Genomic DNA, 12,540 nt, shown 5'->3' with positions numbered 1-12,540 from the left:
CTAAGGACTTTGTCTAGATCCTAAATACAGTATTAAAAGTGTTTCAAACTGAATTCGATAGATCAGATATCAGAGAAAATTGAAAATTGGTATTGGCCAGGAAAAGTCTGACTGCTGCATCTCTACTGTATTAATTGACTTTATTGTTCTGCTCCTGCAAAAAGGGGAATAATAATTCAAATCATGCCAGAGAAATAAGAGATCCCTTCAGTATTGCCTGTCATTGTTCATGATTTAGAAACAGAAAACCCCTGTGTCTTTATTTCCTCATGCCAAACAGGATGAGAAAATGCTAAAGATGGAGGGCAGAAGAAGATAACTATGAAATGTTCTTAAGAATCATCCAGATCAATTAGTTAATTATCCTCATCGACCACTTGTGTTTCTCAGCTACTTTGTTGATCTGTGGCATTCAAAGAGAGGAACTGACTGAACTGACACCTTTTATCCATGAAGCTGGCTCAACTTTGGACCTAAAAATGATTTTGCCTCATCGACGTGTTTGGTGACAGATTTTGCACCTCAAAAGGGAGTCGTTAAGGACACGCTGAAGCTGGTCTTCATTTGTCATTTTTGACTACATGAATGAAGGAAAACGGTGCCGAAGTGACTCTTAAGGCACACTGACACTATTATAATTATGAATTTTATTTATATGATTGTAACACAGTTGTTGCTTCGTTGTGAGTGTTGTGTTAGATAGATACTTGAGGAAAGCTGGCCCAGACTCGGTATGGGATCTTTCATACTTTTTAAACGGATCTCTTTAAAGCTGTAAGTTGAATGCTTTTCCTGTGTAAATGTGCCGTGATGAGAAGCAGGACTGTCGCTTCTTGAAGCTTTTCCAAACACACACGAGCAGCAGATGAATGTTTTAACATTTTGTGCCGATCGTCAGAAGGTAATTGTTTTTTTTCCAGCCGGAGCCATGTTGTGGCGCCGCGGCCATTTTGTATGGGGAGAGTGTCTCTCAGGCTGCACTCGATAAACGTGGTAGTGACAGCGGGCCCCTGCACCAAAATCCATCAACGCCCTCTGCTCCATCTCTGTCAGCTCCCCATAATGCGCCATAATGACGGCATCAGAAACGCACAGAGGAATCGCATCTCTCTGATAAAGCAGAGGGTAATAAATGGGTGCTATAAATTCTTCCCCCTACATGGACTCAACAACAGCACTCTGTTTGCGTGTGTGTGTGTGTGTGTGTGATGGGCTTCATTACACATGTCCAACGGACCAGTCGCCCGGTCTGCACAGGCACAGTTCGTCGCTTCGGCACAAAGCTAACTGATGGGACGGCCTTCTGCTGAACGGCATGAACAGACCACAAAGTGGTGTCACCTCTTTTCAGTACAGGAAACTATTTTTGTCTTTGTATATACATGAATGTGTGTGCATGTGTGTGTGTATGAAAGAAGCTCTGAGACAGTATTAGCAGAAAATTGAATGAACTTCTTGCCGATTTCTGGTGTAAATCCTAGACGTCAGCCAGCGGACGTCCGAATGTATATTTAAGCTCTTAACATTGTTTTTAACTTGTCTGTGAAAATACTTTTCTGTAGAAAGGAAAAACTTTTGAAAACTGTTCGATTTTTGGCAATAAACGTGAGCCTAACGCTGTGCTAAGCATGATTTATTTTTTCATTATGAGTGGAGGGGTATGGTGGGAAGATATCAGGAAAAGCCTCATTCATCAACCAGTTGCATTTGTAGCTCCAGAGAAAGCAGAAAAACATGCATGTGTGAAAACAAAGGAGATTTAGAGTGAAGTATTGGTTTATTCTGCTTTTCTAATCAATAGAGAAATTAACCTTGTAATGTGTTTGCGGGTGGAGCGGCCAGAGCTGCTCAGGTCTCTGATTAATCATCAGGAGAGCTCCTGGAAAAAGAACATTTGTGACTAACTGCTTCATCAACTTTGATTATTCAAGGTCTCAGGCTGTCCATGCACGAGCCAGGAAGACAAAAGAACCAAAATGATTGCGTCATTCTGCTTTATCCTTACAAAGCCTGAACTCTTCCGCAGTTTTAGTGGCCCTGTAAGTTTTACATATAAAATAAACAATATCTCCAGGCGTTTATTTTACAGATGTGTTCATGTTCTCCCTCCTTGTGTGCTGCGTTCTTTCTTTTTGCCTTACTGAAAGCAAACCAAATTGCATCCAGCTCCAGCAGCCAGCCTGCCAGACGCAGCCCCCTTCGGCCTGCTGCAGATTTAAATTACTGTAATCAGTGGATGAATAGCAATCAGCAGCCTTGTATGAACTGCTGGCAGAACGCCTGACCCCCGGCTCTCTCCACCAATCAGACAGCAGCATCCCATTCATAGCTAATCACCACGTGCGTAGATAGCTTCACCACTTACCTACCTCACATGTGACGGAGGAAGCTCTTCTTCTCTGTCTTTTTGTGTCGTTGCTGACCGGATTGATGGGGGGGATAACGTTTAGAGAAGAAGCTGCTTCCTGAGGTGGCAGAGTGCGGTCTCTGAGGAAAAGAGTTAAAAATAAAGTCTTTATAGTTTCCTTCTCCAGTTTTGAATGTTTCGTTTCTATGTTTTTTTGTTTTTTTTTCTGGTATTACTCTCAAAGTTTTAACACGGGCAGTTGCACAGGGTGCCATTAGTGGGTTGGGTGGTCACATGGGCAAGTATTAAATAAAAAGGTTTTTATTGCATTTTTTTCACGTGCAGTCAGTGAGGAGTTATGTGTTGGCATTAGAGTGAGCAGGTTACCAGGCTAGGCTGCACAGCAGCTCCCCCCTCCCACACTGGAGAGGATTTCCTGGTTGTTTAATATTTCTGGGCTTTCGGAGGCGACTGGTGATTTCAATCAGACTAGCAAGAAGCGCCTCAGTGCTATGTTGAGCAATGTGCAACCAGGAAATTTCAAGAAATTACATCTTCACAGGCGGTATCAGTATCTGTTCATGTTTACGTCATGGAAACAGCCATGAAACAAACAGGCACCATATTATAAGTAACAAGGACGTGCAAACTGTCCAGTGAATCCACATGCATGAAAGCATTTCAAAACTTGTTCAATACACATCCGAAAAGAGAGGGATACATTTTATTTATCCTCTGATTGTGTGTGTGCCCCTTTCTAATGACACTCTGGGCATTTGTCAAAAACCTCCACTTATTATGAATATGAAATTTTATCGTATTAAAATCAGACAGAGCAGCAGTGGCTTGTTTTTGACAAAACATAAATGCGGACTGGGGACAAAAATGTATTTAGCAGAAATGACTATAGACCTTGCAAAATGTTGTTTTATATTTATATTCTGAATTTTAAAAGAATGAAGATTTAACCCACATCTGGGTGAATAAAGTGGCCGACTTTAGCAAATGACAGAAAAAGAGAGATAAGGCATGGATGGGGAATAAGTGGGGCCACAAACCCGTCCACCATGGCTGACGACGCCTCTGTGTCGAGCCTCCCACCCTCCCTTACACTCCTCTCTCTTTCTTACCCCCTGCCTCCGCCCGACTCCTACCCACGTTCTCCTCCCTGCCAGGGGTGGATCCCAGCGTTTATCTCCACCATCCAGCCCCGGTGTCTCCTAGCAACAGAACATGGACCATTTAACTGCTCCAGCATCCCTCGTTTTATCCAGCCAGTTCAAACATACAATATGCCAACTGCCTCTCATCCACGTTTTGTGCTTTTATTTCCCGTAAATTCTCCTCTGGGTCTGTTTGTTGGTGTTTTTCTTGTTCTACTTGTCTCCAAGGCAGGCCTGCGGCCCTCAAAGCATATCAGTGCCACACTTGAGGGCAGACAGACAGCCAGGAGAGGCTTTTCTGTCAGGATGTGTCTCTCCAGGAACCAGCAGGTGCACACACACACACACACACACACACACACACGCACACACAAAATCAATGGGGAAAGACATGACTTGGCCCTCAGTTTGAAAGGCCCTCGCAGAATCAATTAGCATTGAGATTAATGAAGCGCGTAATGAAGAGAGTGCTATCGCTCCTGCAGACAGGCAGAGAGATGATTGTGAATCTGCGCGAGGAAGACACACGCTGAAAAGGAACATCAAAGATATTCAAATAGCCACTTTGGCCTTTATGTTTTGCAAGAAAAGAGCCAAATTAAAAGCAGCACCGTTTTAAATAAACCTGCAATGTGTATGTAGATTAATATAATCACATTTACATATAAAAAGTGTCATTTAATACAACACATAATTAAAGATAAAATGATTGCATGGAAAGAAGGTTATTTTTATCTCTCGGTATCCATCAGTGCTAATATGCTGGAAGGAGATTGTTTCCGGAGCAGATAATCCTGAGTGATCCTGTCAAATAAATTCTGCATTTAGTTAAATCTGACCAAAAGGTAATAAATTTACATTTTTAACATGAAACCAGCAGCGTTATCTGTCATCTGCGATAGTCTACAGTATAAACATAAACAAGGCTGAAAATGCCTTTGTTGACTCCACAGGCTCCATATTGTTAGAAATGAGACATACTGTCATTTTCAACAACATGACTGGAGACTGGAGGTGATCTTTTGAACTTTTGCTCCAAATTTGATATTTAATTATTTCATCAGAAGTTTGGGGTTATGAGTCCTACATACTTAGGAAATTGTTCTTTTTTATACATATTACTGACAGTAACAGAAAGCTCCTCAAAATCTGCAACTGCATCCTGGGTTTTATAGTATTTTCCAGTAATCAGAAACACACACTCTGGTTCATGCTCACATAGACAGATGCTCCATCCCCCCCCACAAGTCTCACACACACAGAGAAACATTCAGAGTGACAGTCTGTCTCACGTCGAACAAATCTGACTAAGTAGGCACAAAGCGATGCCTTCACACTTCAAAAGAAGAATTGAAAGGGTTATGTGTGTTTATGCATGCCGGCGCATCATTCTGACACACACACACACACACACACACACACACCTTATCACTACGACACATTGACAATAGACAGCTTTTAGCCTGAAGCGGCATGTTGGTGCAGCCTTCCTCTTTTCAAAAATGCCACTGACGAAGGAGGAAGAGGAGGAGGAAGAGGAGGGCTCAACATGACTCATGACTCTGGACCAATGCCCCCCCAACACACACATATACACAGCAAATGCATCAGTACTCTGACAGTCCTACAACTGGATTACTCATCAAACACACCCACTCCAAACCCTCCAGAGATACATGAGTTTTATTTTGTTGTTACTGTTTATCTTTATTTTTATTGGAGCTACTTCATTCAAAAATGAAAGGGAAAGACAAGAGAGAAAAAGTCATGAAAAAGTAGAAAGAATAGTCAAAAGGAACAATGGGGGAGAGAAAAAAGAAAAGAACAGGAAAGAAAAGAAAGAAAAGAAAAAATAAAATAAAAGGAGAGAAAAGAGAAGAGGAGAAAAGAAGAGACACAAAAAGGAAAGGAAAGAAAATCAAGATGGGAACTAAAAAGTAGTTCTTGTGAAATAAAACAAGAAGAAATAAAAGGATATAAAGTTTGGAAAATCCAAGAAAGAAATGAAGATTGAAAAGGACAAAAATTAGCATAAATACAAAAGGAAAAGCACAAAAGAAAAATAGAGAGAAAACAGAAACGGAACTGAGAAAGCTCCAAACTAAACGACATCCGAAGCTGCAACTATGTCTTTAAAATTTCCAGGTCTTCCTTAAGCAAAAAATCATGATCAAATCTCATGAAGAGCCACGTCCTCTCCACACTCATCATTTCATTGTCTCGGCTGTCTCATTATTTACAACATGAGTGTAAAGAAACACACACAGTAGCGCCCCCTCCTCCTCTGGGGGGGCTTTTCCTGACCGCAGCTTCAGGAGGTTGGGACAAGATGTGGGTGGACAGCAGCAGAGATGACAGCGCCGTGCCGGAGGATACAGTCTGTCTTAGATCTGTGTGTGAGTCATGGCGGGGGGGGAAACCCATGGTCTGGTGGTGATGATGATGATGATGATGATGTTTTGTTGTAGCAGACAGACGGGACAGGGGTCTTCATTCAGCTACAGACAGGCTGGGACAGAAGACAGGAAAACAAGCATTCAGCATTTGAAGTAAAGCAAACAAAATTTTGATCAAATAAATCATATACTACATTTATGTTTAATTAAGCACCAAAATAAAAATAATTTGTGGCTGTCTGCAAAAACTGACAAAACACAGGAATTGCATCACTGACTGGCTCACATCTTCCTATAAGGAGGCGTAGCAAAAATTAGAAAGTGGAGTAAAAAAACGCAAAATCATTTTTAGTCCATGTCCTTTTTCAAACAGTCGTTTTACAGCGTCAAGTAAAAAGAATCCAAAAAACAAAACAAAAAAACTTTTGAAAGTTCTTACTATTTCCCAGAAACATATTAACCTTAAAGCGTAATATTTACCCTTTAGGTTAGATGCATATTTTCAATGCTTTTGCAAGAAAATTCAAGTGGAGTTGGGGAGTTCAAGAAATATATAAACTCTTGAAATGTCTTAAAAACATATATTTCAACGGGAAAGTTACGTGAAAACTATTATCCTGCAACTCCACCGAGTTACGGAGCTGAAGGAGAGCAGCAGTGTCCAGGTGAACACGATCAACTGATTAACTATGTTATCACATTGTGAGGGCTGCAGATTTACTGACAGACTAAAACAGCATTAAATGAAATGTGACGAGGCTGGGAGTTGGGAAAAATGTTGGTAAAACGTTCACAGTTTATTCAGTCATAAACTGAAGGGATGGTTTGTGTCAGACAAAATGATTTTTCTTTGATTGAATGACTGTTAAAACCTCAAATATGAGACTGCTGATAAACTTTTATATGTTTTACAGTTAATGTGAGATGTTGAATAAAGGTTAGTCTAACTGATCTCTCTCTCAGTCCAGAAGCAGCTGCTGTGATGTTCAACACTTAACCAGCTCTGAAGCTGCATGAGGTAAACGTCTTACTTCCTCTGTTGCAATTTCAGAACCTCAAGTAGACATAAACATTGTTTTGATTAATTTCCACTCTGAAGTTCTATCATAGTGATCTATGTGTGTGATGCCACTTTGTAAGAGTAAAATTAACATCCCGCCTGGTCCACAACGTGAGGATGTCCCATCAATAAAGTCCTCCTTTATGATGTCATTAATCATCTTCGCTGTAGCAGTCTGTCAGTGATGGATTTAAATGCACCTCGAGACGGTGGGAAAACAAACGCTGTGTTTGCCTCACAGTGAAAGAGGCGGCAGGATCTGAAGATAATAATGAAGAAACGGCAGCTCTGCTCCATCAGTCAGTGTAACTTTCAGTGTTGACTGCAGATTCAGAGCTTTGAGGAAAAATGTAAGCTTTGTGTGTGTTTTTGTTGCGACAGAGGCTTTTACCTGTCTCAGCCTTACGATCGTCATAAGAAATCTTAAAATATGTTTTTTTCCATAAGAGTATCCCATTGCTCCTTTGCCAATACAGATCTGAGTTAACACGATGATGTCAAACTTACTGTGCTTCCTTGCACAGGTTAGGGTAAGTCAACATTTATTCTCGCATGTGAAAATACATGCAAACATATGTGCAATTATACAACCGTAGATATTTGAGAAGCAGAAGAAGAGCTTCTGGAACAACCAACAGGAAGGCAGCAACTGGATGCTGCTCCTCTGAGGTCAGTTACTGATTTTTAAGTCTTTGTAAGGACTGTATGTTGTCATTTAGGTTTTTTCTGGATTATCATTCCTCACAAGCTAAATAGTGCTGGTGATGGCAAAGCAGTGACAAAAATTTTATTGCTATTACTTAAAGTTGCAAGTTAAATTGAGTCTTTGTGAGCAGAGCTCAGCATCTGGTAATGTAATACCATTCCCTGTTGCTAGTCTGCAGTGTTACATCAAGCCTCCTCCTCTCAAAGTCAATCATTCCCTTTCTCTGATTCTTTCTTTGTCTCTCGCTGTGTCTCTCTGTGTCTGAGACATGAGACGACATCAGACACACACGCGAGCACACACACACACACACAAAAGAAAAAAAAACATTCACACTCCTCTCTCATTGCTCTGCCTCCCAATTTTTGTGATCATGGCAACTATCTTGGAATATGGCCTGTGGATACATTCACTATTACCAGGTCACTGCCTCACAGCCTATCTGTCCTCCCATTCACACACACAAACACACACACACACACACATACACGCCCAGGCTCCTTCTAGCCGCTGTCGGCTCTAATCATCGGCCACTGAGGAGGCACAAAGCTTAAAAGAGAGACGAAAGAAAAACTACCATGGCAACAAATTTGAGGCAATTTCAGTAATAATATGAATTAGACTCCAAGCTGAATTATGTTTTGCAGGAAAGGAAAAAGCTCTCCACTTTTCTTTTGAAGCCATGTGAATGCAAAAAAGAAAAAAAGAAAAAAAGAAAACACTGCTGTGTATCTGTTTGTGTGTATGCCTGCTGCTAAATGCAGAAAATCTGAGTTTGATTTTGTCTTTAAGGCAGTTCAGATGAAAACATTCTGCTACAAAATGACCCTGTATCTATTCCAAGATGTCTCCTATATTCATCTGGCCAAAATAGGACACACACACACACACGCACACACAAATATATAGAGAGTAATACACACATAGTTGCTCATTCAGAATGAATGTCTGAGCATAAATGGCAGCTGGCAATACAGGCTTAGCCAAGCATGAAAATCAACATAAATTCCCACTCGGCTGGAGCTCGATGCCCCGATGTGGCGCTCGCCTGCGACCTCGTGTCCACTTTCCCCAGACACCTCTTCACACGGCGGAGCAGAGAGACACGCCACTTCCTGAGGCGGAAGTAATATCTGAAAGCTCTGCAACAGAACAGAGCGGATCTGAGATGATCTAAAGTGGAAGACGGCAACGAATCTGAGATACAGATACTGACATAATATCCACCTCAGCTGTTTGCAGCGGTTAGTTTTTCAGTCTGAGTCTGATACAGGACTTATGAAGATGTATTTAGTGGACAGTAATTAGTCTTACATGCGCAAAGAATTTCCTGTTTCTCTGGTTAAAAACATCCTTTGTCTTTATCATGTTGACATTAAATTTGAATGATTTTGATTCTCAACCACTCACAAAAAAATCAACTGCAGCTGGAATTATATTACACCCTTTGAAAATTATTATTATTATTATTATTATTATTATTATTATTATTATTACAAATTAAAGCATGAAATAATTCAGATGCATGTTTTTTTTTTTAAATAACAATTCAATGGTTTCTGTATTTCAATACAGAAAGTACACCTGGTTCAGTGATTCTGTGTTTCTGGTGACAGTAAATAGTCGCACTGAGTCAGGTTCTCCTGGAGGTTTTTTTTTTCTGTTAAACAGGAGTTTTCCTTTCTACTGTTGCCACATGCATGCTCAGGGGGATTGCTGCAAAAATGGACTTGGTCTAGCTTAGCTACACGCTGATGAAGGAGAAGTGATTGTTGTAAAGTCTGCCCAGTCAACTGGGCGTCCAGGAATAGAAAATGTTTCTACCAGTTGCTGTGTTAACATGTTCAATCAGTTCAAATTACAACTGAAGTCAAGTTTATTTTTTATAGACAAAGTACACTTCCTTGGTGTAATGGTTTTACTGAATCATGTGGCCATTTTCTCAGGTAGTGATTGACTTCATAGTTCCCTTCATACACAACATAACTTAAATAGTCAAGTTTTGGTCTACAGAAGATGTCTCTGCAGCTGGTTGCTCAGGTCTTTAATACCTCCATAAAATGTATACATGAAACGACAGTAGGAGAGACATGGGATCTGGAGATATTGTTCATTGTTCTTACATCACTGATTTACTGTTTGTACAAGGACTCAGTTGTCCCTTTTCTAATCAAGAAAGTGTTTTTGTTTTTTGATGTTTATTTCAAAAGTTTTATGTATTTTGTGCAAAATTGAAGAAAAAAAAAAGAAAAGAAAATTGTTTTTTATTATTAAAATAAAATAAAGACCATATTTTGATAATTTACCCATAGCACAAAATCTTCCCAAGTTGGCTTTAAGGCTCTACATAAATTTCATTTTGGATAATAATGGAAAAATAATGCAAAGTTTACTCTCTACCGAGTTAAAAGATGTGTGTGAATTTTAAGTTTTCAAACTTTCAAATAATATTTCCCACATCGTCTCTTTGGGTCCTACATTAACTCATTTACCTTGACAGAGCAGCTTGATAGTAGCTGATGAGATGGGAATCCTAATCTACTGAAAAAAAAGCCCCCGTGATTTCCTTTCATATTACAACAAACCTGTAGTGTCATAAATTTGAAGAGATCTGCAATAGCTGAAGTAGGATTTAGAGGCTCAATAAAGAAAATCATGGATGCTTTTTTATCAGCAGATCGAGATCCTCATCTTACCAGCGACTTTCAAGCTGCTATGTTGGTGTAATTGAGTTGATGTAGGACCCAAAGAGAAGCTGTAGGAATAATAATTTGAAAGTTTGAAAATTTGCAGAAATTGAGAATCAATTAGCCAGAAGAACAAAAGAGCTGCAGGAGGGACAGAAAGTGTGAGAACATCATGGTAACAACAAGAGAATCTGGTGACAAATGAATAAATTGGAGAGCGATAATGGAAGGAATGATTTGTAGAACCAACAGGCTAGTCTAATTAGATCAATGTGCTCCAGCTGTGACGGTTTATGAATTGGGGGGACTGAGGTTACACTACAAAATGGACTGAGAATCAGACAAGAACAGCTTTTTAAAAAGTACCTAAATTCTGTTTTCGTACAGAACAGAATGAATCTCCAGCACTGGCGTTCTGTGACTGCTGGGGATGGGGGGGAAAAAATCTGTGACATGCCTGCATGTCTCTGCGCTGTGCTGCAGCCTGCACTTCTTCCTCTAGCTCCCCCACTGAGGGATGCAGGTGCATCAACCGTGGGTGGGCGCTCGTGATTCCCACATGAGCAGGAATTCAGCCATCAGAGACACGCGCTCGGTCAGAAGCGAAATAAAATGCCAACAGTTGTGTAATCATCTCACATCAGTGAATCATCTGTTGTTTTTCCTCCCCCTCTGACTGCAGACGGGAGCATCAGGGCTGCAATCTAAACATACTGTGCTGCAGGATGAAAAGCGGCAGAGAGGAGGAAGTCGGAGGAGCTGAAGGCTCTGACTTCTCCAGGCAAATCTGCTGCAAAGACACGAGCAAATTTAATCACGAAGGATCATTCATTGTTGCTTTTTATGACTCTTTAAATAAAAGAAATTTTAATGCTATGAACCTAGAGCATCGTTGAACATATTTAAAAGCATAACAATGAACTTAGTAGACCAAATGACATGCTTGTTTTTCTGGAAAATGTTTTGTACGAATATCAGAGAAATGAAAAGAAATCTGTTGATGCGTCACCAACCTGCAAGGTTGTGCAGAGTATTATTATTTTTTTATATTTAACTTCTTTAATTTTCTGTTTCTTTTAAATCCAGCTTGAAGAAGAAAATAATAGCAGATAAGTATGAGTTTAATGTTGCTCAAATCAATATCACAAGTACTTTCTGTTAAATGTTGAGATCCACATCACATCTATTCCTCTTGTGTTTACTTAGAGGTGAAAATCTGAAACCTATTTTTTTTTTATTTTCATTGTGTACTGATGATGAACTTTAGAATCTGTGCTTTCATTGAGAGATCATGTTTTTAACATAAAAAGGAAGTTCACACATTAAAAAAGTGTATTCTTCATAGAAATCTTTTCTTTGTCTGTGCTTTATATGGTTTTTGTAATCTTTTAATTGGATGAAATTTGAGGCTTTGTCAAAGTTTCATGAAGCGATGTACCTTCTGTTGAGTTATACATTTAAGAAAATGGGGGGAAAATGAATTAAAAAACTTATCAGCTCTGTCTCTTTTTGACATGAGGTCAAGATTAGCAGGTTTGTAAAAAGAAATTAAAGGAGCATTGCTGTTAAAAAGGAAAGTTTGCGAAACAGTTCAAATTACAAATAAATTGTAATCTCTGAAGTTAAGTTTATATGTGAAGAAATGAATACCACATGAAATGCGGGCACTATGCAGAGGCCAGTGCAATGCCGTCGTTTTCTCTTGAAAAAGAGCTGCAATTATCTTTAGCTAATCCAGAAAACTGCACTCGAACTTTTCTTGCTCCTTTCACCCTAATGAATGCAGCAGCTGCTGGAGAGCGGAGAAGAGGAGGGTAAAAGAGAATGAAGGGTGATGCCATAAATTCATTTTGGTCATTTAGAAATATACAATGAAGATGCAGCTGTTGCTACAAATAAAACAAGAGAACTCTGTTTCTCAATTTTATTTTTCTTCGGTGAATGTCGGAGAATTCAGAAAACGAGAGGCAAGTAGAGGAAGAGCCTCTGGGAATACTCATAAAGAGTTGGGCAAGATTTGTGGAGGACTAGCAATAATATCAAAAAAGTATTATTATTGACAGAAACATTCTGATGTAGACCACCATTTAGTAGTGAGTCCAGGTAGTAACTTCAGATCACTTGCACAATTAGGTCAGAAAATAGCAAAGTGTAAAAACTTTTTATGATACAAATCAAATC

General features: G+C 39.7%; 1 long non-coding RNA gene across 2 annotated transcripts; it reads left to right on the top strand.

The window, feature by feature from the left end:
• The first annotated feature begins 6,866 nt into the window (after positions 1-6,866).
• LOC106965144 (uncharacterized) lies at positions 6,867-11,702 on the top strand. Of its 2 annotated transcripts, none has more exons than XR_001428566.1 (5): positions 6,867-6,924; positions 7,208-7,316; positions 7,443-7,496; positions 7,563-7,635; positions 11,042-11,702. It is a non-coding gene; the product is annotated as an uncharacterized LOC106965144 (long non-coding RNA). The 2 variants fall into 2 exon arrangements; XR_001428567.1 differs by lacking the exon at positions 11,042-11,702 and adding an exon at positions 8,748-8,864.
• Positions 11,703-12,540: the final 838 nt, after the last annotated feature.

The sequence above is a fragment of the Poecilia latipinna genome, unplaced genomic scaffold (assembly GCF_001443285.1).
Source record: "Poecilia latipinna isolate Pla-1442-1.1 unplaced genomic scaffold, P_latipinna-1.0 Scaffold1775, whole genome shotgun sequence".
In the NCBI taxonomy this organism is placed as follows: Eukaryota; Metazoa; Chordata; class Actinopteri; order Cyprinodontiformes; family Poeciliidae; genus Poecilia; species Poecilia latipinna.
The sequence above is the reverse complement of the archived record's forward strand: the minus strand, read 5'-3'. Positions and strand labels throughout refer to the sequence as shown.